This window comes from Gallus gallus, chromosome 1, assembly GCF_016699485.2.
Source record: "Gallus gallus isolate bGalGal1 chromosome 1, bGalGal1.mat.broiler.GRCg7b, whole genome shotgun sequence".
Classification (NCBI taxonomy): Eukaryota; Metazoa; Chordata; class Aves; order Galliformes; family Phasianidae; genus Gallus; species Gallus gallus.
Genome location: NC_052532.1, coordinates 71,591,139 through 71,616,424, shown reverse-complemented (window position 1 = coordinate 71,616,424; position 25,286 = coordinate 71,591,139). Strand labels below are relative to the sequence as shown.

The 25,286-nt window shown below is 39.8% G+C and overlaps 1 protein-coding gene across 11 annotated transcripts in view; it reads right to left on the bottom strand.

Annotated features, from left to right (window-relative positions):
• The window catches only part of ETV6 (ETS variant 6), a 132,763-nt gene that overhangs the window by 47,048 nt on the left and 60,429 nt on the right, over positions 1–25,286 (bottom strand). The window contains exon 1 of one of the 11 annotated variants that reach the window (XM_046907575.1): positions 1–25,286. This exon is cut by the window's left edge and continues 7,646 nt beyond it; it is cut by the window's right edge and continues 17,244 nt beyond it. The exons of the other annotated variants lie outside the window; for them this stretch is intronic. The gene's annotated coding sequence lies outside the window, so the exon portion shown is untranslated. 11 annotated transcript variants of the gene reach the window in all.

The following is a 25,286-nucleotide window of genomic DNA, read 5'->3' as shown; positions in this document are numbered from 1 at the left end:
ATGGGTTCCCACTCTGGCATACAGTTCTGCTTTAAGTTGCAGAAAGATTGCACTGTTTTTGTTTGTTGTTTTTTTCTTTTCTTTTTCACCCTTTAACACTACTCAGTCAGTCATCCTTTCTGTCTGGGGAGCAGTAAACACACCCTTGAGGTGCATCCAATCCAGAATTCAGCTCTTGAGCACAAATTTTCAGGCTGCCTTCAGTCAACTCAGGTACACAAAGGGTCTTCACAGACACATCATACCACCATGAGCTTATTCCACTCAGCTGAATGATAAGTGAGAGTGGATTCAATCGTAAAGGATGAGAAAAAGAGGACAGTACAGCTGGAAGGGGCAGATAGAGCTTGGCCATGCAGCAGGAAGTGTTCTTTCTCCCCTTCTGTCTTCGGAGGGGCAGTCAGGATGGAGAGATGCCAATACAGAAAGTTCTGTGAAGCCTTCGAAGAAATGTGGAACTATTTCTTTACCCCGTCAAAGCCCAGCGGTCCCTTTGCTCTTTTGGGTTGCTAAAGTACAAATGAAATTGAAAAAATGGTACCAGGATATCATCACAGTGCTTGCCCTGTCCAGGATTCATTCAGCATCCCTGCCAACCTCTTTAAAAGAAATAAAAAAAAGAGAATTTTTAATCTCCTTTCACAAAGTGGTTGCCAACAACGCAGGCTAAAGCTGCATCTCCTCAGGAAGAGGGAGCTGCATATGTCCGTCACTGTTATTTCCTAATTGGCAGGCACAATGCAGAAGCCTTTTGGTTATCCTGATAAGGTCATTTGCATAACTGTACCCAAGTGGCTTTGCATATATTTTTTCTCTTATTTTTCCTCCTCTCTCCACTTCATCAGTTATCAGACACTTCTCTGTGTGTCAGAGAAGCCCTAGGAAAACCTTATCTGTCGTTAATCCCAACATTCATTCAGCTATACATTCTAGATTTATTTTTATTTCTTGTAAAGAGCCAGTATATTAAGGTAACTCTATTCTTATTTGCACAGCATTAAATAAAGAAAATTGCAGTGTTGGTGTGAAAAGAATTCCTCTTTCTCTGCAAAGCTTTTTTTTCAAATTCAATCAAAATGGTTGTGGTTTATCTTTCTACTTTAAAATGAAAGCCTCTTGATTGTATTTAAATGAAACAATTGAAATTTATTCAAACTCAAAGCAATTCTACACAGAAATGTAATTGAGATTCATACCTGTAGTGAAAAATTGAAATAGACTTGGAATTGTAAAGCAAATCCTATAAATACTCAAAAGGAAGACGAATATTTAAGTGCATCAGTTTAAGTAAATATGGCATTAAGACATCAAGGTTTGCACCGTTTAACTCTCATTCCTGTGAGCGTTTACTTAGAAAAGCAGTTCAAGTTATTTTAGGGAGATGCCCCGATTGGATTTCTGTTTTTCAGGGAAAGAAGCGGCTGAAAAAGCTGTCTTTCTTTTTTTTTCAAAAGTGTGTATCTTTAACCTGGGAGATTATCTTTAATTCCAAATTCTTTCTTCTGGAAAGGATTATGCTGACATTTTGACACATTCTGAAATTCTCACTGACAATGCAATCCCTTGCTTTGTTTTGTTTGTTTATTAGTCATTATAGCAGCTTGCAAATATCCAGTAGTTATAAATCAGTGGAATTGATGCCCTACTTGTACAGAAGGACAGAACAGTTATTTTACCAACTACAGCAGCTTGCAAAACGAGGCCCTGGTCCATGTGAAGGGCCAGAAGGTATTGTGCTAACAGAAATCAAATGATCCTCATCATCTAATTCAATATATCTGCATTATTATTCTGCATAATTGCAGTCTTTCAGTTGCAATCACAAACCAGAACACCAGTATGCTTAGTAATGCACACAAACAGGAGAGAAATGATATTTTTGTCCAGAGAGTTTCCTTAGATTGTCATCTTTAAATAGAGCTATTAAGAGAATGTAATTTACTGGCATTTTACTGAAATCTCTGTCTCATGAAAGCTGAACAAAACAGAAACGATGAAGCAGCACCATAGATTTTGCTACAGGAAGCAGTATCTTGGTCTCCACCAATGGTGGTGGGGAAAATGAAAAAAAAATAAAAAGAAAAAAAGAAAGCTCAATGCACTCAGGAGACTGGTGAGCCCCTAACAACATTTGTTTGAATATGCAAAGTCAGATCCATTGAAAAAACAAGAAGGTAAAAAATGAAATATTCCATGTCTGTGATATCTCTTTTGAATTTGGGATAAGCAAAATTTACAACATTTTTCTGATAAGCACTGCAAAAAGCTCTTTTTTCCAACTTAGAATATTTGGAATAAAAGTAAAACATTTATAATGATGACTTCTTCTAAGAAGAATTTTGTTCCAAAGACAGCTACTTGTACAGCATTACAAATTAATGCCAAGAAAGTTTACAGACATATAAGCTCTCTTAATGATTTCATTTTCAAACAGCACTATTTGTATTTACAAATTAACAGTGTGAGTTTTCGGTTTACAAATCTACCGACTGGATCATACTTCACAGCCTTGAGCTGTTTCACTTTGCTTCAGTGAAAATACTTAGTAGCCAAGCTGTAGTGAACTCCAATTTCCCCAAGACTTTATTATGTTTACACAATACATTACAAAACATTTTCTAGCGTGTTACTAAGCATTATGAATTATTAAAACCAAATTAGATTTTTTGAATGAACAATACAGTGCTTTATCCTGGATTTTCTGTAGCACACTTACTCGGTACATCCATGTACACAGTGAGGTTTACGCCTTACCACTACAGCATGACAAAACTTTACAAACACACACATACTTATCTCCCAGTCAAACATCTTAGGACATAAAAGGGTTTAACCTAGAGCCTTCTACAGTCAATGGAAGGGCCTCTACTCGATTTGAGTGATTTTAATGACAAGTCTTCTTGTGAGTGAATTTCCAGCTTGATGGTGTATGAGTATGTTCAGCAACTTTTACCTCGGTTAATTTAACTTATCAATCCCCCAGCTCCAGCCTACAAAGCGCATATTGGTGGTCTCCAGAAAGCTCCTCTCCTTGTTTTTTCTATCTGCTAAATTACATTACAGACTGCTAAAAATATAATAAATATTTTCCTCCTACTTTTACTTTTCCATGTAAACAGCTGAGTTAATTGCCACAGTGATACTGAATATGAATGGAAGAGAAGGTGGGTGCTTCTTGCAAGGAGGACACTGGACAAGGGATCAGGAAAACCTGAGTTCAGCTACAGGCCTCCACTTCTACCTAATAAACCCACAGATACTGAATACACTCAAGCAGAAACTCTTACATGCTTCAAAGACAACCACTCCAGCCCAGTTGTAGTTACCAAAGCTGACGTGGTTACGGACAGCCTGTGACCTCTAAGAGCGCTAATGACACTAGGCAGACTCATGGTCCCTGCAGACTTAATAGCCTTCTCGTGCAATTATCCTCTCTACTGACAATATGGATGCCCTCTTTCCTCCTTTTGGTAATTGGCAAACTTGCCCATGCAGTAATTGGAGTCCCCACTTTACTAGATGCTGCATGTGTTAATGCATATGCAAAGCTTGTGTAATTGAAGGATCAATGTACATACATGGCAATATTAACCTTGACATTTCCACACCTTTATGATATCAGTATCTGTAGCACAGAATATATATAATGGCGTGTAATTTTTTCCCTTGTTTTTAAAGTATCAGTAATGGGGAAAAAAAAACTCTCAGAAATTCCACCCTGGCATCATAATGAAACCTGCATGGGTCAGCAGCAGGCCCAATGCTTTCAGATCCAACCTACTCTCCTCTGCCAGGTTTTGCTAAGAAGGTAACTGACAGCAGCAGGAATGTGCCATCATCTTCCCTGGGGTTCAAACTCTCCTCATTTTTGACTTGAATAAGCAGATTCCTCTCCCATTTGCAGTCCCTGCTAAAGGGAGATGGAGAGCACATGAGACGCTCTTCTTTCCAGTGTGTTCAAATCTCGGGACATTGGACCTTTTGAGAGTTTAACACCAATGTATTCTTCTCTGTCCTGGCAAAGAAAATATCAGCCACAACACTTAAAATATGAAAAAGTTGAAAAACAATTAAAAACAAGTTCTTACCACGGGAAGTGTCTGAAAACCTGAAAAACAAGCGGTAGTGCCATTCACCCCACAAAAAGAGCTAGTCATATTTCCTGGATGCCTTTGATATATGGCAGGTTAGGCAAGATGAGAACTGATGGCTACATATAGCCCTGAAGCCAATTCTTCTCATTACCTGAAAACCAGAAGCAGTGTCTCACTTCTATCTGCCCCATATCTAGAAGCAGCACTAGCAAATTGGGGTCCCCTGTCAGCCAAGAAATGACAGACAGTTGGGCTGTCTCACAAATCCAGTGGCTGGCTGGCTGGCTACCTGGCCAGCATACATACATTTATGAGTCAAATCTATTAATGAAACTGAAACAGTTCCTGCTGGCTGAATTAAGGGATTATTGAAACTATGCCATATTGACAACTGAAAGTTTAAAACATCTGCCTTTCCTCATCTAAGGGGAACTGGACCTATAGAAGTTGCTTCAGGACTTCTTAATTTAATGTGATTTCAACTTAAATTTCTAAACTAAGCAGAAAAGCCAGGAGGCAAATTAAAAGTCTTTGCTAAATTTAAGAAGTTGAACTCTGAAGAGAAACAGGAAGATTCAGGTCAAAATGCCTGGAAGACTGTTCTCTCGTCCATTTTTTGGTGTAAAACTGCCAGACTCCTGGCATAAATAAACAAGAGTTACATGCAAACAACAAATCTTGCTGTGTAGACAATATTTAGGCAACTGACCACAAACTGAAATGAGAGTACTATAAAAAGGATTGTTATCAGGAACCAGCAGCACTTTAAGAATTGTATGGTACAGATGAAGACAGAAAGCAGCATGGAGAGTTGAGGTGCTGCAGAAACATTTTTAAAGAGTTGAAGGCGACACTGTGGAAGGCAGAGGGTGATTTGTTAAGAGGGAAACTCATACTAGCATTTATGGAGCAAGTGCACCTCTGGGTCGACAGAGTGACAACTTTGAAGTCTTACTCATTTGGTCACCACTGATATTGACGGAGGTCAATGGGGACAGGAAGAAACACTAGCATCTGAGGAAGCTGGAACACTGAGAAGTTAAACAGCAAGAGTTGTGGAAGGATGAAGGTCTCTTTTTGGCCTCAGTGTTCCCCAGAGACCCATCTAACAGCACAGGAGATGTGATGTCTACTGGCACTGTGTGCCTTTAGCTAAAAAGCACACCAGGGTGCTTTGCCCAAATACATTTCACAATGTCAACTTCGGACTAACTGAATCACTGTTGCAGAGTTGCCGCTCACTCTTGCAGAGCCATATCCTCCACATCCTTTGCCTGAAATGACAGGATATCTCTGCTGGAGCCTATGGTGCCATCCTTAGTAATAGTCATTTGATAGTCAGGCTAATTTTTTATTTTTATTTTTTCTTTTGCACCAATATAAGAGCAAATGGCAGTAAGCGACAAGAAAACATTCTCCACAGACTGCCAGGGACAGCCATAGGATCAAAAACAATTTGGCTGCAGGGCCCTCTCTTCAGGAAAGCAATAGGATACCAGCAACCTTTTTGAAAGGTGGTTTCTTTCCACAGGGCAATGGCTTCCCTTACTTGATTGTGCATTTTAGGGCACAACCTAAGTAAAACCTTGGTATCTGGTTTCCAGTGGCATTATTAACGACAGAGTTTCTTCAGAGCCTGAGGGAATGCTGACCTAGCTGATCCAGAAGGAGTCCCATATGATAAAATGAGTCTGTAGCTTCTGAGGATCTGTCTTCAACAACATCCAACTGCAATGGCTAGCCTTAGTAAAGATTTTATCAGTCACCGGCAGCCATGGATCTTTCAATGAGCATTTCCCCTGCTCTATTGCCCCAGATCACTCAAGAAAGAGGCTGACTTGTCTTGTGGCCCAGCCTCCACCGGCAGAAAGCACCCGGTGGCAATGCCTCTTCAGCTGCTGTGGCTTGTGGGTTTGTGCCTTGCTGTTATCTGCCCCTAGCAGCATCTTGTCTGACAGGAAGTTTCCCCAGAGTTTTCCATCACAGGAAATTTCCTGTGGGGAAGCACTTAGCAAGCAAACAAAGAGTTCCTTGGTACAAAAGAAAAGTGCACACACATGCTGTAAAGAAAAAAAAGACAAAAAAAAAAAAAAAAAGACCAAACAACCACCAGATGAGACCACTGTGCTCAAGTTTTGTTCACAAGGCTACAGCTCAAATGTTAGAATCAGCTGCTGTTTGACACTTCTGGAGAGTGCATGGACCACAGCCCTGAGCACCATTTCAGTGGCTTTTTCTGTGGCACCTTCTCCAGCAAGGCCAATGCCTGGTACTGACAGGTTGTGTGACAGCCTTCCCAGATGACATGGGGACTATAGTCTAGGACATACTGCCATATGGAGATCACTCTACCATCACCTGATTATGGGTTTGACACTTCCTGCCCCCGGCTGCACCAGACCTGCAGCCTTCTTTGAAAATCCACTTCCCAAAGCATGCCCAGGTGGTTCTTCAGCAAAAAAAGCTGGTACCTAATTGCCATTGACTTTTAGGTGTCTACGTTTAACACGGCTAGACAAAACAACCTCTGAGACAAAGACTTTTCTTTACCTTATGTAGGATTTAATCATGCTCTGCACATACTGTTAGAAAAACTACTTTTATTTCCAGAATGCCTATTTTCCCTTTTTATAAAATTTGCGTTTCTAACATCTTTTTCTTTCTCTTCTCTTCTCTTCTCTTCTCTTCTCTTCTCTTCTCTTCTCTTCTCTTCTCTTCTCTTCTCTTCTCTTCTCTTCTCTTCTCTTCTCTTCTCTTCTCTTCTCACGGAACTACACACATTTCCTACTATTGTCCACATTCTCCCCTCCTTTTCACTATTTCACAATAGCACCCCATGCTCCCCCTTTGCTTCTCCACTCCGCTCTCCAGAACCAGTCTCCCTGCCTGCTGCAAGTGCAACTGAGGGAGATGGGGAAAGAGACACACATTAACCAGAGAGAGGCAAAAATAAAAATGATTCAAAAAATAAGGGTCTCCTGTGCTGAACACCTGGCAGCCAACACAAGCTTCTGGCATCAGGCAGATTTAATACAATATGTGGAATATGGTTCATTTGAAGTCTTAAATTTGCCTGGGAAGTACTGGGAAGCTTCATGCAAGGTGCAGGGATAGTACTGACATGGGAAAACCCTGCTGAAGAGTGCATGCTGATCAGTAAAGTCTCACCGGTTCTGTGAGGTATCAGGCTCTGGTGGTCTACAAAATGCAGGGACGGAGGCCAGACTTAATTCTCAGGTGTGAGACCAAGCTTGAAGAGGTCTCCTTCTGGCAGCACCAAACCTTGGGATACTCCCATGCAGTACACCGCATTAGTCAGAACTGTATAAAGTGGGCATGAAGCACAATGCAGAGGTGATCTGTAATTCTGTATCACTCTTATTTGCTCTTTCTTTGGTTATGAGAGCAATCTTCTTCAAACCCACAATTCTGATTTAACATTTGTTCATGCAGTATTTTTTTAAGTGTCTAGTTCAGACTCCTGGTTTGAACTGCAAAAGGCAATGCTGTTTTCCACCCTCTTCTAGTTAATTGCAGCTGTGGTAAAGGGATTTCTGCCAACAGACCCACAATGCTCTGCTCCACAGGAAGTTCCCAAGATCTCTTCCTGCACAGGAAATTTCCTGTGGTCCAACAGACATTCCTCTTGGCTTTTATCACTCACATACATTTGTTTTGGCAAATATCTGTTCTTAAGAACAACAAGAAACGGACAAAGCAAAAGCAAACAGTGCTGAGGAAAAAAAAAAGGCAACTATGGTTAGGGTAACAAAAATGATAACATTAACCTCTGTCAAACATTAAAATATATGTTGCTGGAGCCAATTTGTGAGGCTTTCTACTGTGAATGCTATTCAGAAACAAGGCCTACCTGATATACACTGAAGTGCTGTTTTTAAGAACCCACACAAAATTATCTTTGCCCTTTTCTAACATTTGCTCTGATGCAGTTTCCTAGAACTTTAGCCAATGCAAAAGGAACTCAAAATATTAACATTTCTTTGCAGACTTCATGCACTTATGGCCCTAATTCTGATTTTACCTCATAACTGTTGACATCAGCAATGTTAACAGAAAGATAAGACTACTAATACCTCAAAAAACAAACAAACAAACAAACAAAAAAACCCTTCAGTTATGTAACATTTCAGTCTCACCTTCATGTAATCAAAGCCTCTACAGATTCTATATCACTGTTCATAACTACAGGAGAAACGATACTTTTGGAAAGGAAAGAAATATTACATTCAAGCTTCCAAATTATTGAAGTTATGAAGCTTGGGCAACTTTTGGTAGGATTTTCAGATGCACTTTCACACTTGAAAACAAATGTAAGGGCCTAGGGGGACATCTAGAAGTACCCAAGCATTATGTAGACACTTCTGAAAATCCCAAAAGGCATGACTGGTTACTTTCAATCATCTACATAGTTGAAGCAAGAGACTCCAAGAGGAAAATCTTTTCACTTGAAGACACTCTGGGACAGACGGTACAGAATCAGTGTGCTGTCACCATCCTTGGAGGTTTTAAAGACCTAACATGCTAAAGCACTGATGGACTTGTTCTGACCTCATAGCTGATTCTGTTTTGAGAAAGAGGTTGGATCAGAGGTCTCCCAAGGTCCCTTCTGACTTGAATTATACTGTGATCCCAGAAATTCAGCCCACTATCCTTTAAAGTTCTAATCTGGAGCTACTTCAGCCTATACATTTTTAAAATGCCAATAGCAGAGTTAAGAGTTCCCCATCCCCATGAGAAAGGCAGAGCTTTTGAATGAACTTCAGTGACGTAGGAAAAGAAAGGGAATAGATTAGATCCTGACACTCAGTTAGCAACTACAGAGTCACAATCAGTCCTCTTCTCTATTTTGTTTGGTTTACTCTAACCACCCAGCAGATTAAGAATAGCAGTCAACAGTAGCATAAGGTTTTTTTGTTTTTCTCAAGGTTCATCAGCCCGCACATATCACAGAATCACAGAACAGCTGAGGTTGGAAGGTGCCTCTGGGGACCATCAGGTTGCTTGGGACCATATCTAGTCAGGTTTTGCACACCTCCAAAGGTGGAGATTCCAGAACTTTTCTCAGTAACACGTAGCTCATCCTTCCAGCAAAGAAGATTTTCTTATGTTTAAATGGAACATTTCGTATTTCAGTTTGTGCGCACTGTCAGTGTAAAACACTGAGAAGAGTTTGGCTCTGTCTTTATTATTATAAATCACCAAGAAGAAAGAATAAGTCAGCTTATTTTCAGAGGTGATTTGATTTTAAGGAGGTCTCTAAAAAAAGAGAGAGAGAGAGAGAAGGAAAGGAAAGGAAACAAGAAAGTAAAATCAACAAATCCCCAAGGCAATGAGCAGAAGTTATAGCAAACCTTGCTACCTGACAAAGTCTCTCAATCAACCAAGCAGGCCCTGACAGACCGCGCAGGTATCAGCACAGCATACAGGCTTCAGCTACTCTCACCCATCAGGGTAATGGTTGCAGCTTACTCTGTAAATAAAGGGCCATTCAGTGCCGTGGGAGAAGTGTCAGGCAGTTAAAATAGTAGGTACTACAAAACACATTTTCAAGGAAGTCACTGTGACAGAAAACTGTCCAACAAGATAGATTCAGCCCACAACTGCCAGCTGGACAATTCCAGTCAGTTCAGTGCTGACTTACTGTCCTGAACATCTAATAGTACTGTGAAAGCTTTAGAGATCTCCTTATTATTCTTTGAATATACAATTGCACCATTTCCTGGAATATTTTGCTTTCTGGATCAGACAACTTGTTATGTTGAAAGTGCCAGTGTTACACCCCATCCAGTAAAAGTCATTACACTTAGGCATTTTGAAAAATCTGTCCTGGGCACAGTACAATGCACAGAGGACTTGGAATTTCATAGGCAGATCATTCGTACACATGCACGTACCTGGGATTAGTTTCCATTTGGAGTTCCAAGACTTTTAGGGACATTTAGATTTGTAACAAGATTTTGTTTTCCCCATTACATCTCTGTAAAAATGTGGATGGTTTCTCACTATTTCCATTCTTCTAGCTTTCAGACACTATTTCCTCACTGGCAGCTCTCTATCTTCCTCTCCCATTCTCAGACAGTGAGACATAAAGACACTGAATTTTAAATAAATACTTAAACACACCCATCTACAAGTAAATACAGAGAAAGAAAGAGGAACAGAGTGCAAAGTACCATGAGGATGGCTGCAGTTGAGAATGTGGGCATGATACATAGTACAGATAAAATGCATCAGGTAGTTGGAATATTTGACCAAGATCCACCTTGCAAAACCTATGGTAGGTAATATAAAATTTCTAAAAATCACTGATAGTGGACAGAGCAGACATATACAACAAATGACTTAACTCGATAAGCACATCCAACTATAAACTGAGAATATAGGTGGATGTATTATTAGGTGTATATGCTAGTAACTCCCATGTGCCTTCCCACTGAAAAAAAATTGCCAACTGAGGCTTGCTGTGATCTACATCACAATCAAATCCTTCTCACTGACCTATCAGGCTCTGATAAACGCAATGGTAAGATGATCAATAAGTAAGAAGTGTTATTGGCAGGGTGACCTCATTCAGTGCCTCATTCTTGTTTCAGAAAAACAAGCATCCTATTGTTTAAAGTGAAGTATCAGTGATCAAAGCTTATTATTAACAATCACAAGCATTTCTAAGAGCAGTCCCCCAAAATTAAAAATTGAACAAATGCTGAGATGTAATGAAATGTGCCAACAGCTGCCATCAGGGGTTATGTTGCAAGAAGCACTCTAAGAGTGGTACACAGTAAATCTAGGGAGATTACAACCTCTGAGCACTAAAACGTGCTCTGCTAAGAAAACCATCAGGCAACAAGCCCAGTAGCAGAACATCCTATATATCTTTTCTTCTCTGTTCTCAACAGCATTCTATCAGAGAACTGCATGTGTTTTAGAGTGATAGAGTTAGAGGGGACAGACAGGTGAGTCAGACATCTCCTGACATATTCAGACAGCAACATCCCAGAGCCTTCACTAGCTGTAAACCCCAGATCTACTGAAGGCAGCTCACAGAGGCTCTAGCGGCATGGAGCAACTTGCCCTGCTGCAGACTCTATTCTCTGACACCCTACCATTCACAGCAACACCTGAGCTCCACACAGCAGTTTTCTAGGAGTCCTGGGTGAGTTTAGGAAAAATGCACATGTTCTCCAGCCTCTCCTGGGACTGACTCTCCCCAGGTGATGTGTTATGTTGAAGAATGTCACTTGCGAGCAAGTTCCTTGCTGTATCCTCAAAGTAATCACCCCAGCTATCTATTCTTTGCATTCTAAAAGCTGTTCCTCTTACCTGAATCAAAAGTGGCCATAAAGCACACTAGTGGAGTAAATGTGCCACCTTCCTCATTATACACAGAAGGGTAAAAGCCAGAGCCCTTGGCATTCAAAGCACGAGGGCCAACTCCGCAGTTAAAAACCATAATCCTCCTCAATTTAAGTGATAGATGCTCAGGTGGGATTTATTGTAAAGTGAGGTTTATTGCAAAGACCAACACCAGGGCTCTGAACTCCTGAATTTTGGAAGAGCATACTTTGGCAAGCAGCAGAGGACACTTCCTACACTGGCAAGGTGTACGGTGTCTGCATCTGCATCCAGATCAGAGGGAAGCAATGTTATTCTCTCAACATTAGCAGCGAAAGCTGGAACATTCAAAGCCAATGACGCATGTTCAAATATGCCCAAGCACACACTAGACCATTCATACTTGCACCAACTAATGCTTTTATAATGCAGCAAAACAAGGATCTTGCCCGTATAAAGAAATAAAGCAGTACTTTTTTCCTGTCGTACACATTAAAAAAAAAAAAAAAAAAAAAAAAAAAGCAGATGCTGGCCAGATACACTGTAAAACAAATCACTGACAGAGTTTATCCACACTTGACTTCTTCTGACTCTCCACCATGATTCTAAGAAAGTGAAATTGCCTCACTCTCCTCAGCTGTGCACTTTATTGATAGCTGCTATTCAGCTGCTGAGACCAGGCGGGAGGATTTTACAATCACCCAGCAGCAGGAGACGTCGTCTTCCTGAGGGGCCCTTTCCAGACACGTATATTCTAACTTCCTCTGGGGTGATCTCAGCTTCCATGATTTTTAAGATTAAAAATATTTTGGAAAGCAAGGATAGGAATCACTAAGACTTAAGATTTTTTTATTTATGAGGATTACTGGATTCTGCATCTTGTGTTACTGACCACCGTCTCTGAATGCAGCATCTCAGCTCAGGACTCACTGCTTTGACTGCAGTTGGTCTAGGCTACCTGGACTGGCCACAGTTCTCCAAAAAAAGCTCCATTTGACCCAGACCCTGTGCGTTCTAGCTCACTAGACTTAAGCTGACTTGGAGAAACCCATGAGAGTGGTGTGAACAGCCCTCATAAAGGCTGTTTAATTATACCTTGGGGCTTAACTTTATGAGCACTTCAGGTTGGCTTCATGTGGCACTGCCACAGTAAATCACTTCTACCCGCTCCCATCTCACGTTCCAGTTTTCATACCACTTCCTTGAAACACTGTTAGTGTTCAAGTATGTACAACAGTGTGACCAAGGAAGAGATTCAGTTAAAATTAACTCTTTACTGCTGACACTCGTAACTCAGAGGAACCTTTCAGTCTGAGTATTTGAAGTGTGGAAACAGAAATTTTGTTAGTAGCCAGTTATCAGGTGGGAAGATCAACCAGAGCAATAGGACTGGCATTTTACAGCCATGGCAGTACATGACTCTAGTTTCCAGTAAAAACTGCAGCCTCTGATTCTACCATCCATGGGCAACAGTATTAATAATAACAGCAACAATAATAATGCTTTCCTCAGGTGAACCTGTAAGGGCTTTGGAAGACCCTTTGCAAAAATGGTATTTAAGGATCTTGGGATAAAGAACATCATTATTTTATAAATTCACATACTTCTATTAGCAGCCAAATTAAGGACTCCATTAGCAAATGATCTCTTGTGAATGCTATTTTGTCAATAGCACAGAGTATTAACAAGGCTTTAATATTGCTTCTATGCTAGGTATAGACAATTAGCATCGTCAAGGTCTTTGACTCCTTAATCCTGCGAAAACAATGTCAAAAAAATTGCCTTTGGCATACTAAAAAATTTATTCATAAAAGGCGCTTAATCTCGTAATGGTTATTTGTTGAAGAGCGTCTTGCTGTGTTGAAGAGAATTATGATTGTTGATGGTTGGACTCCTTGTATGTGTTTTGTTATTATTGTTTTATGGATGACTAAAAGTCCTAACCGGGAAGGAAATGCCAGGGGGTGAAGGACTGACAAAATGCTGAATTTGTGCTTATTTTTTAATTGGTTCAGCTGACAAGTGGGTTTTTCTTGGCTTCTCTCCACACTGATTCTACACCACGCGGTTAGGTTTTCTCTAATGCTTTTGAAGTCACTTCCACATCAGTAGGGAAGTCAGTGCTGTGGGAAATCATGGAGCATCAGCTCTGAAGAGTGACACAAACAACAGTCACCCTACCCCACAGGCTAGATAAGAGCTAGCTTACATGACCCTGCCTTGGCCACATGCTATCCCAGGCATGGAGAGGCCATCTTGAAGTGAGAACCTGTTTCACTCTCTGATTCGCCCAGCTGTGCAGATGAGCTATCAGCTCACAGCTTTACCTATAGCTGGTTTAACGATGTGGGCTGGATGTGCACAGACAGTTCTTCACTGAGGACTGGACAAAGACCACCTCAAGTGTTTATTTACAATCAGTGCTAGTAAGATTTGGACTCAAACCAAATTTACTAACATTCCCCTGATCCAGCTTGTTCTCCCTTCTCACCTCTTCTCTCATTTCTCTCCATGACTAGAATAGAAAAATCTGTTTAGTGAGTATGTGATATTACATGGTTTTCATTCTCCACTTGGTTGACTATCTTGTGGGTTTTGGAGAAAAGGAGTTGGCAAGCTGCTGAGAGAACAAAGCCTGTACCAATATGCAGAACAGAATAACAAAGTTGTTTCTTTAACTGGAAGACTAAGGTATGAAGAATTCCATCTTTGAAATACATTTGGATCTCAGCGTATTTGAAGGTATGGAAAGAGGGAAGGGTATGTGATGAGTCAGAAAAAGCTGCTGAAGAGGCAGCTTCAGCTCTTGCAGCCAGAGTTTATTTAGCTGAGCATGTTTGCTGTCCCTGATTATGGCTGCATGAGGGACTCTTTGTCAGACGACATGGATCAGCTCACTGGAACAATTTTGTCCAGCACATTCTGAGGTTCCCTATCTACTTTAGTATCTTTGCAAAGGAGATTATGGTTTCTATACCAACTTTTTCTCACAACAAACACAGAACATGATGAAGCAGGACCTGGTCCGGTTCAACCCGCACCACAGGAGATGAAGGCTCAGACTGAAGTTCCTAACTTCCTGTAGCTTTAACATCAGACAGTCTCAAGGAAAAGAGCATACTGGAAGCAGTCTGGCTCTGAACCAGAGCCAGTGATACTCTATTTTCTACAGCTTCCAAAGCTACCTGGACAACAAAAAGCTTATGTCCCCCACATACAAGGGCTTACTCAGGCTGGATGTTTTTTGTCTGTTACTGGCCTGATTCTGCTGAGCCTCACTTAAAACAACCAAACAGCCCTCAGCTGTCAACAACTTTATGCCAGTTCTAAAGTTGAAGATACCTCTTTGGCACTGTCAAGGAACTTGGCTTTCCAAGGAGAGCTACTTCCTTTTAACAGCTATCTGTTTATGCTTATGCATTTAGCAGTCATCTTTATATTTACCTGGAAAGTAAATAACTGGAAGTCTATGGTTGATAGAAACCACCCAGACCGGTAAACAGACAACAATGTGAGGGAACAGAAAGGAAGTAATTTAAGGCAATACATGTCACGGCTTTTAAAATAAAACAAAAGATAAATATTGGTACTGGTCTCAAATACAAAAGCTTAATTTTCCTTTCCTTTTTATGTAAACTCTGCATTGCTGCAAACTTGCTCAATTGCTGTCTTTCTGGAAAGACAACAGTGAGATCGAAATCATCTTTACATCACACATAGTCAAATCAGCGCCAGTTAAAATGAAATAGATTATATTGCCTCTCATCCCACAGAAAGCCTACAGAAAATACAAAATCTGCATTTGTTTTTTACATGCATGAAGAGAAATTTGCAACCAAACCCCACACAGGAAACAATGTCAGAGCTGTTCTTTCTGAAGTTCCCAGCATATGCATTTACCGCTATCACCACTAGAAGTTAGAAAAACAAACAAGCCAACAGGTTTTGCTTACAGTAATTGAGCAAAACATTTTCCAAATTACAGCTATCATCTTTTTCACTGTACTCAGACTATTGTGACACTTTGGGGATGAACTATGGAAAATTATTCTGTCAATAACAATGTAGCCATCCTCAAAATCTTGATTACTGCAAATGACGAAAGATCTCCCTGCATAACGTTTTGTCTGCTCTCTGCTCCCTCCTGAGATATTACTGGATGCTACAGACTAATCATCCACCCGGGATGGACTCTGGAAACACACATGCACTAAGATAAGATAGTTCCAGAGTCTGAACATTGCACAGAGCTACCCTTCCTCAAATGGTTGCGTATCTTTTATGCTAAAGGCAGGCTTTTCTGCCATATAAGCTTCTAATTGTCAATGCCGTTTGACCTACATTCCCTATTCTTCCATCTTCTTCAGACAGAATTATTGCTAATACTCTGGAGATAGTGGAAAGAAGTACCTTTCATCAGCAAATTTCAAAATATTTTTTTTTAGTATTAAATGTGTTTATCCTTGCAAAGGACCTTTTTCTAGGTAGGGAAAGTGAGTAGCATCATGCAATAAATCGTCACAATCAGTAAAGTATTGCAGAAATCTTGATGACCCACAGATCATTAAGCACAGGAAATGGGACAGGTTTTTTTATACCAATAATGCAAGCCTTGGGCAAACTCACATAAGTAAAAAATGACGGAAACTCTATGTTTGACATTCAGATAAAGAAACCACATCCATCATTCTGTTGATGAGTCTCACCAGTTGATTATCACTCAATAAAATGTAAGAGTATATTGATTCATTCATATTCATTTCCTAAACCTGCAGAAAATCTGCAACTTCTGCTGAAATAATGTGTTTTGAACGCATTTGCAAGTCACATGATGCCAAATATGCTACTGTTTCGTCCCACTGAACTACATCAGTGCCTGGATTCCTATTTTTCCTTTTTCACAAGGCAGACTGGAGATATACTGCATACTCATCACACTCCTCCCCTCCTGGTTTCACAGAAAACCCCTATTCTTTAACTCCTGCAGTTCCACAGGTAATTCTTTTGCTCACTTCACCTTTTTATTCTCTTCTATGTCTTGACTCTAATCCCTTCCACTACTATGCACACCTACAGTCTACACGGGACAGAGGTTTTTGAGGCATGTTATAATCTCCAAGTAAGACAGTAAATCTCAGTTTTTTTCACACATCTTAGGCATCCTTGCAGATCTTGACATGGAAGTCTTCAGAGAGTGCTTAAAATCTGTGTGAGCAGTACATAGAGCTGTAACGCCACAGGGCATTGGTTTAGAAGCAATCTCTAAGTGGATCACTCTTCAGAAGGTATCACCAAATTGGATCCTCTCTATAATAACCCCATTTAAAACCACCTCCAGCAGCTATTTAGACTGTTGGAGTCATTAATCCTTCTGAATGGCTCTTCCAAAATTGCGCTCCTCCAGTAGCTATATACCTTGCATGTCCCAGATCAATTCGTTCATGGCCATTACTAGTTTCAGTTTTCATTCATTCAAAGGCTGGTACTGAGTTTTTACTTACTTTAATCACTTAATTATACTAACTTCTGTAAGACTCATCCCTGCTGTAGCTGAGCACCCTTGTAATAACGTAACCTATCGTACTGAGAGACAAGTAAGTCCTTCTGCCCTTACAGGCACAACATGCCTGATGTGCAGTTGTTATACAGTGGTAACACCAACAAAACAATACAGTCTCCAGTTCATGTATGGGAGCATATGCAGAGCATAGTCTGATGGGCAAGCTTAAGGTTTCTAGGTGAGAATATAAGGTTATTTGATTTCAGACTGGCATGCTGATGAAAGGCGAAATAAAGACCATTGCTAGGTTGGTGTCTGTGTTGCATCTTTCATAGAAGTTTTTGGGGTGGAGTTGAAAATTGGTGTTATTCCTAGTATATGCACTAGGAAACACTTTAGATTCTCAGTGCATAGCTTTAATGCCTATAGCAACACTGCTAGTATCTCATGCACCAGACCTCAGAACAATCTCTACGGTTTCGCAACACACATACATGCTTACATAGGTACTACTCGTGCCTACCTGTGTGTTCAGTCAGTGAACAGGGAAGAAAAAAAAGTATATTTATTCTCTCTGCTCCAACAGCTGCAGAGAATGCATGGACTTCACTGTTATGGGATCAGTGCTCACATTTATTAAATGAGATTCTTTCTTGAAATTGTGCAATTCAGCCCATGGAAATTTCCTTGTTTGCATAATTCTGTCCTGATTATATTATTGGGTTTAAATGCAAAATAAATTGTTGTATGACGATGATTTTAAAACAAAACAAAACAAAAAAAACTCTTCTGATAGAAGTAAAAGGGGATGTGAGGATATTTTTTTCATGGTAATTTCCAGTAAGGCCTTGAGGTCATTTTGGATTGAATAAATTGCAGTCACAAGTCATGCTCTTCTGAGTATAAGCAGTACAATTCCCAGACCTAAACATAACAGCTAAAGCAGTATTTAGAAGTTCTGGCTTATCCACTCCCAGATTTCCCGGACACTGGTTTAACACACCCTAGAATGATCTGAAGACGTAAGTTCAGTTTTGCTGCTCTTCTCTTTCCTGCCCAGGCTTAAACTCCATTCTTAACCCACAGGTAGGGACTACAGAACCCTCTGAGGGATGCCACTGGCCAGTACTTAAAGTAGGCATGTCCAACTCGCAGCTCAGGGGCCCAGCCCAGCACATTCTGCAGCTGCCCCCTACCTGCGCCATTATGGCAGCAGCTCTTCCCGACAAGTGGTCTGGTCCAGCCCCGGGCGTGCACCCATCACTCAGCAACAACCAAACCATCAGTGTGTCATTAACACTGTCTCAGTTAAAATCAGAACACAAGAAGTGTGCAATGCAGTGCTAACTCCACCTCTCCTGACTGACACACACACACAGTTGAACTGAAACACATCTATTGTAAGTTATGCCACTTGGTGAGTGAAATGCAGTGATTACATATAATGACATTTCAACCTATCTAATGTCATCTTAAAAGAAAACAGAACCCAAAAAAAGAAAAATCATGGACAAAGTTAAGTGTTCAACAAAAAACGGACAGATGAGTACTTTTTGTCAAGACAAATATGGCTCTATGCTTAATTTGTAAGAAAATTGTATCAGTTTACAAAAATTACATTTTGAAAAGATGTTATGTGCAAAAACATGCTGCAAAACTGAAAACAAAGTGTCATCTCAGCAATTTTATTTTTTAAAGTTACAACTCAAATGGGTTCTATTATAAAAGCTAGTTATGGGGTAGCACATCTGATTGAGAAAAATTAAAACCATGTATGATTGTGAGTTTACTAAGCAATGTATGGAAAACATGGCAGATATAATTTGTCCTGATAAAAAAAAAACAAAAACCTTTTTCTAAAATTAGTTTCTCTCACCAGACAATTGCCAGGCAAATGGAAGAAACAGGAAAATCTATTGAAAGAAATTTTAGATTAAAGCTGATAATTTAAAGTTTTATGCTTTGGTGATAGATGAAAGTACTGACGCTATAGATATGGCTCATCTCAACATTTTTTATGAAGTCACTGAAAGAATGGCTTCTTTGGTGCCATTAAAGGACACAACTAAATCTTTTTATTTGTATGAGGCAGTAAGGATTACATGAACTTGATTTTCTTTCATCTTTGTCAACATACCTGGCATAGCTACTGATGGCACCCCAGTGATAGTTGTTAAAAAACAGGGACTTATAAAATCAATAGAAGATTGCCCCAGCAACTCATGTTTGATGAAATATCACTGTACCGTACATTAAGAAAAATTATGTTTGAAAGCTTTAAAAATTGACAACGACATCCAAATTGTCCTCCAAGCTGTCAATTCCATAAAGTCCAAGAGACTGAATCACCACTAATTCCAGGAGTTCCTTAAAAATAGGAGTGTGGGTTACAGAGACACAGTTTACTTCTCTGAAGTAAGGTGGCTAAGTTGAGGTAAAATGCTAAAAAGATCTTATGATTTGTGAAATGAAATCAAGTCATTTATGGAATCAAAAGGAAAATTTGTGCCAGAATATTAAGATTAAAAATGGCTCACAGATTTAGCATTTTTGGCGGATTTGACCACTCATGAGTTAAATATGCATCTTCAAGGTGAAAATCAACTCATTTGTTTTATGTTTCAAACCATTACAGTGTACAAAATGAAACTTAAATTGTGGTAAGCTCATGTTATGGAAAATAACTTCATGCATTTTGATGCATTGGCTAAACACAGCCCTGTGAACAGCAAAACATACGTGCTTCATGTTTTGATTAAGGAATTTGAGAATAGGTTTCAAGATTGCTGAAAAAAAATCATCAATTTTTGGTGTATTTGTGACTCCATTTTCAGTCAACATAAACACATTACCTGCAAATTTTCAAATGGAAGGTAGAATTGCAATGACATATTCAACTGAAAAACTTGATCATCTCTTTACTAGACTTCTATAAGACCTATCTTACCAGAGAAAAATGTCCCTTGCTTCACAATCATGCCTTATTCATGGCATAGCTTTTTTGCAGTATATATGTTCTTGAATAACTATTGTCAAGGATGAAATACAGAAAGAGTAAAATTTTATCAATAATCTCTGACAAACGCCTTGAGAACACCCTAAGAATCACAACCATTTCCATCAGATCAGACTGATGCAAAAGGCTTTGATTTTACATTTTCTTTTAATGTTTTACTTATTTACACTAAAATACTGGAGTATTTACACTAAAATACTGGAGCAATGAATCTATAGCTGCTAATGATGTAAACAAGCCCTCTGCAACGGGTTTAAAAAGCAGAACTAGGAAATGTCTAAGGTCGGTACTTTTAAAATACTCTTTAAATAGTTAACAGAAGAGAGCTACTTCTAACAGGCAAGTTTTCATTAGTCAATGGTACGTCACCAACTGCCTTTTCCAGGAAATGTGTAACCAGGGCACTCCCTCGACTCATACTGGATTTAAAAATAATAATTATTATTTTATATGACTAACTTCCTTAGAAAGGAAATTTCCCTAAGAAAAATACCACTTAGTGTTGTTTATGCTGAGGAAAACTGTTAGAAAACACTGAGTGAAGAGAGATTACCTCTTTTCACCTGCTTCGGGAAGGCTAATTGTTTTGTTGAATATCTGACACCAGGAAAAAGGGGACAAGGGAAATTCGGATGAACTTGGCTGCAAATATTCCAGCTCTTGGCATGTATTGCTTTTTGAGACTACCCTTCACAGTTAGCTGCCCAACTGAGTAGATATTCAGTGAAAACAACAAATATTTCCTTTTCAAATTCTACTTTCTGCACTTCAGAGTGCCTTTTGAACTATTTCCAAGAAGACTTTGGAAGATAACTAAAAAAGTAAACCTATGGTCAATAACATTTGCTTAGCTATACAGGGGATGTCACATGCCCTGGAAGAAAAATTGCAAGGATAGCATTAAAGAAAACTGCAAATCATTGAAGACTATGAAAAGCCTGACTCGGTTTATCTTATCTGCATCTTATGCTGAATTCTAATCCAGGTCTTCACTGCTAAAAAAAGTAGTGTACTGATTCACTGTACTATTCATGCTTTAGTAAAGTGAGGCACATGGGGAGCTGCATCTTTTTTCCACTCTTTTCCTTAATGTAACATTTGTTCAAATACTGGGAGAGAAATTTCCAGAAGAAAATCGTTATATCCTCCAGTAGTTAATAAGTTAAGCATTTTTATATACAATCAGGCCTAACAATTGAAAATCCCTAAGTGGGGATTGTGCAAGAGAGGAAATTCATGTTCGTAATTTTCACTTTCAACCTCAGGGTTTTCCAGGAGAATCTACTTTCTCATGGGAAGCAAACGCAGATGGTATAGAGCCGTCTCCGATGCCATGTTGAAATGCTGTCACAGTGAGAGCTTGAGCAACATACCAACTAGCATTGCTACATATGTAATTCCCTCTCCCTTCTCATCCCCAGGAGGAGAACCTATCTCAAAATCAGGCTCTCCCAGGACTCACTGGGAAGCTTTATTTTATTCTTGATTGAATAACTCCCTCAACACAAACATATAGATATTTAGAGGAAGTCAAACAGAGTCAGAGTGCTTACATTTCTTTCCTGTTAACATTTCTTGCTGCAATAGATCTGTGATTGTGAATTACACTGAGGTGAACAAGGAAACATTTCAAACGATCAGAGCAAAATTCAGCTAAAACACCAATTACTTTCCAAAGAGCCTACAAGTTAGAGTAGGACAAAAATCTAAGAAAAGGCTACCCTGAAATGCTCTTCAGCTCATATACTCTTCCCCCAGCTTTTCCAACATTAGATTTGCTGAGCTTTCAAAATAATAAAAAAGAAAAAACTGCATTGCACATACTTCATGCAACACTGAAAAAGAAGCAGTGTAGTGAGAGAAATACCTGCAAACGGCTGGCATCAGCAGCATGCAAGTAGAAATTCTGAGTGGTCCAAATAACTGTAATTCAGAAGAGGGCAACTTAACATGATGAAAGGAAAACAGAGGCTGAATGCCAGCCTCCTATGGGCAAGAACTACTTGTCTCACACGGAAAGTTACAGAAGCCACACCAAAGTGGACAAGCATATAATAAAGTGAACTGTACTGGAAAGGGAACGTGCACTATAGCCCTCACCACCTCCAGCTTCTTTCTCCTTTTAAGCAGAAGTACATGCTATGCAAAGGGACAGAACATAAGGTAAGGCCATAGAACATCACCTGTAAGAGCAGAGGGATTAAGTAGTAAGATGTATCCTATTTCCTCTCTCCAGTCTTTCCTTTGTCCTCAAAGACCTTGAATTATAACAGTTATTCCTATCATAGGATGAATTGCCCACAATTTATTTAAACTCCATTGCTGCTAGTTCTTAGCTGATTAGAGAAATCCCTATTGACCCACTATTGCCAGAAGTGAAATACAAGATTTCTATCTGCTGCCAACCCAGCAAGAATGTCTACCAGGAATCTCCGTGCTTCCCATGTGGAAGCAGGAACAATATCCTTAAGAGATCAGTTGTGCAGTTCTGATTTTCGTGTTCTTTTTCTACCTCATTTCCTTCCAGCACTCTTTTGATACCATGCCAAGAACAAACAGTGAGTGTGTTTAAAGCAAGAAAAAAGAGCACAAAGTAAGCGTCCTCCCGCCCGCATTTTACTGGAACTCACTATCATTAAGCTGAATAGTGAGCTTGGAGTGGCACCTGATTAACAATGTAAACCTTTGTTATAAAGGAAAAAAAAAAAAACAAAACCAAAAAACAGCGACCTGTCCTACGTGCAGTTCAACAACTGCCTTCCCACTTCGATGTCCTCCTGGTGTGGACACAGCTGCTGTCGCTTCAGGATATTACCTATTTTTTTATTTCTGGTTAGACTGGAAGTAATTCAGTTTAGTTTTTGCTAAAATAAAATTTAAAAAAAATAAATCTAAAACAGAAATTCTGCGTTCTTTGTGAAAAGATGAGAGATTAAGAGTTCTCAATTTGGGAAGCAGGGGTGGTAAGTCACAGAACTGCATCCAAGTACAAAGAGAAGAGATCACTCTAAGAAAAGGAGGCAGTAAAGTTTCCTTAGGTGCAGATTAGCTGAGCAAAATACATTTGCAAGTGCAGAAAGAGAAGCAACTTATGTAAACTGTACATGGTATATTGATTTTAATCATTAATTTAATGCTATCAAAAGGTGGTGACAGCATAAAAGAGTTGAGTAGGGTGTTTATCCACCCTTTGCAGTCAGACTGCCTGGTGCACTTCTGTGTGCCTCATAACTCAACAGTAGGAAACAGGCCAAGCAGTGAGCCTGTTAAATGTCCCATCCAAGACATGCCATCCACATTAGGCAAATGCTAATAATTTAGCCCCTAAGCCCTTTCAAGCTGAACAGGCATTGTATCTGGCATGGAAGACACTTCTGAGAAGCCACCCTCAAATTCCAAATCCACATCTACAAGCAGTAGCATTGCAAGTAAAAGATTACCAAGAGTCTTATGATACAAATTAAGAACTAGGAGGGTATTTCCATACTATTCTTTTCTGGTCTGCATCTTAGTTATAGGAACTTTTTTTTTTTTAAACCAGCACTCCTTACAGCTGTGTTCTGTGCTGCTATTTAAAGGACATATTCCCATACAGGGTTTTTGTCAGGTCAGGAAACTCAAAATGGAGGGGATGGTAAGGATTTTTCTGCTCTGAACTGCTTAATTTGCAACCTATGCTGTCCCAGTGATACACCTGAATAAACGTGAAAGTCTGCACCTGCACACCAAACACTTGTTTCCCCCAGTAACAACTGTACGCTGTAGCTCTGTGGCTGAAACATCCATCGAGCAGGTTTTGGAGGACAGATCCTCCCTCACCTTCATGTAAGAAGTACTGTCTTATGTCTGCTGTAAGATGGCCCTGGCCATAGCACGGTGTCAGATTCGCTTCCACAGTGCTGCCATGCATCGCATGCCAGTGGTACAGTATGTCAATCACTGAAAACAAAGTTCTACATTTTGAACTTTACACTTTACTGTACAAAGGGAAGAATTACATTCATTAGAATGAAGGAAGAATTACACAGCGTTATTAATGAAACAACCTCCAAAACTAATAATGGAGTCCTGTTTCTTGCAGACATCCAAGACTACAAATCCCAAATATCTGAAAATGAGACAAGAGGTCTTCAGTAGGGAGGAGCTAACAAACTACATTAGCTGTAAAAAAAAAATCATATACATATGATCACACACATACATATTTTTCTTTGGGGTCCTCTGTATCCAGCTTCTGATTGCTGTGAACAGCCTTTTCTAGTTCTTCTTTATGCAGACCATAAACTTGCTTTAAACAATACAAATCTCAAATTCTTTCAGTCATGTGACTCCAGTAGCTCCATTTTTAGGTAAAAATTTCCCCATGCTTCCACATTCACTAGAAAATAACAACAGAGAACAGTGTTCTGCTGGCAATTCAAATGTTTCCAATCTACTAAGAAAACTCCTAAATAAGACAAAATGCAACTTCTTGGCAGAAGGCTCATCATATGCACCAGTTCAGGGGACTCTTTCAAAGTATTAAAGCAGCTTTAATTACCATCCAGACAGGAGGCAGGGAATAAAGGCCCACTCTCAAAAAAAAAAAAAAAAAAAAAAGAAGAAGAAGAAGAAGAAAAAAAGCTGATTCCACATTTTTGGGCAGTGAACATCAGACAACTTCATGCAACTAGGTATTATTGTCAGAATATTCAATATATTTTACAGACGAGGTTGTTGAGACAAAGGTGAACTGAAACATTTGAATGTTCACTTCCCTGTGCCATCTGAAATCATGTCTCCATACAAAAATGTGTTCAGCAACCTGTGCAGTCTCATCTAAGCTTTCTGCCCAGTCCATCTGAACTCAGAGCTGTAAGGATTCCATAGGGCACAAAGACTCACCAGTACCTCCCTTCTCACTTTTCCACTGACTGGGACAGTACAGAGAAGGGAAAAAACACAAGCCGGTTTTTGCCTATTAAAAACTCTGCTACAGCAGCCTGAGCTCTCTGGGGATGCCCTCCCTCCATTGTGTCTTAGCTGGGATGGAACAAAGGTCCTTTTTTTTTCTCCAATTTAACAGGAAGCACATATCTGTAACTCCTCAACTACTTTCATGACCACGCCAAGATGTTCCTTATTATAGGGACTGACTTAAACTCTGTCGGTACCCCTAATTTCTCCTTACCACAATCACAACCACAGCCATGGCACCCAGTTCTCATGGCAGCTACTTGCAGTTTCTGGGTCCTACATCTGGAGCACCGGGTAACACCAGATAGTGCAGCAGGACTCAAATCAGAGCTGCCTGCTCCATGCGAGAAAGAGCAGAGCGGCTCCT